The sequence below is a fragment of the Aplysia californica genome, unplaced genomic scaffold (assembly GCF_000002075.1).
Source record: "Aplysia californica isolate F4 #8 unplaced genomic scaffold, AplCal3.0 scaffold00430, whole genome shotgun sequence".
NCBI lineage: Eukaryota > Metazoa > Mollusca > Gastropoda > Aplysiida > Aplysiidae > Aplysia > Aplysia californica.
The window spans coordinates 626,647-627,872 of NW_004797700.1; the positions used below are offsets into that span (position 1 = coordinate 626,647).

The 1,226-nt window shown below is 43.6% G+C and overlaps 1 long non-coding RNA gene across 1 annotated transcript in view; it reads left to right on the forward strand.

Annotated features, from left to right (window-relative positions):
- Positions 1 to 1,226, forward strand: part of LOC118478233 — a 102,887-nt gene that overhangs the window by 34,904 nt on the left and 66,757 nt on the right. The window lies entirely within an intron of this gene.

Consider the following 1,226-nt stretch of genomic DNA (forward strand, 5'->3'; position numbering starts at 1 on the left):
AGAGAGAGGGGGGTAGAGAGAGAAGGGTGGGGGGAGGGTAGGAGCTTACTTTTATCTTCGTGCTTCTAGCTCTTAGCCTGGCCTCTGACTAAACTGTTGAAGTCCCAAAATGTTATGGATTTGGTTGTAACTTTCATATTTTTGGGAGCAGGTTTTGTGTGCGTGTGTGTGTGTTATTGTGTGAGTATGTGTGTGTATTTTGTGCATGTGTGTAGACATATATATGTATATATATGTATGTGTGCGTGTGGGGGTGTGGGTTTGTATATGTGTGTGTATTTTATGCATGTGTGTGTGTGTGTGTGTGTGTGTGTGTGTGTGTGTGTGTGTGTGTGTGTATACATATATAATTTTTTTTTGCGTCAAATTTCTCAAGACTAGGAACTGAGCAGATAGAACTTTGTAATTCTAAGGTAGCGAAGTAGCGAGGTCCGGTGTTGTGTCCCTGATAGAGTAGAGCCGGGTGAAGAATCGATTCCGGAACCGATTCCCAGGATTAATGTTCCGGAAGAAATGTTCCGACTCCTTTTTACGAAAACCAACGGTTATCAGTTACTTTAATCATTTGAATCTGCTTTTCTTTTTTTTCTTTTTTAGAATTCATTTATTTTTAGAAAAATATAAGTTAATGTTTCGTAGTGTTCCGAAATCAAGGTAATCCTAAATTCTGAAGATGTTCGGAGCCATCCAGGTAACCCCCGGACGAAATCACATCATTGGAAAGTAAGTAAAGTAATTGGGTTCGGAGTCGATTCCTGCGATTCCTAGCTTTCAACAATCGGGATCCTCGCCGGCCAGCACGAGATGTAGTCCCTGAGTGTGGAGTGTGGAGACGGACGGCCCATCAGCGCCGGGGACAAGGCCGGTCCATCTGCGCATGCGTCAGTTGGCAGAGGTGAGAGGCGCCCGGCGCGGGGGAACATGGCAGTCGGTCTGACGGGCTCGTTAGTTCTGTCAGCTGCAGTAGTGTCGTCCCCCCCTCCCCCCTACCCCCGCCCTTACCTCTTACCTCACCTCCTACCTTTTGTCTTTTTTGTGTTGTTGTTTTTTTGTTTATGTATTTTGTTGTTTTTGGCTTTTTTGTTGTTGTTTTTCTTGGTTGTTGTTGTTGTTTGGTTGTTGTTGTTTTTTGGGGGGGTTGTTTGGTTGTTTGTTTGTTGTTGTTTTTTGGGGGGTTGTTTTTTTTTTGTTTGTTTGGTGTGTTTTTTGGTTGTTGTTTTTTGTTG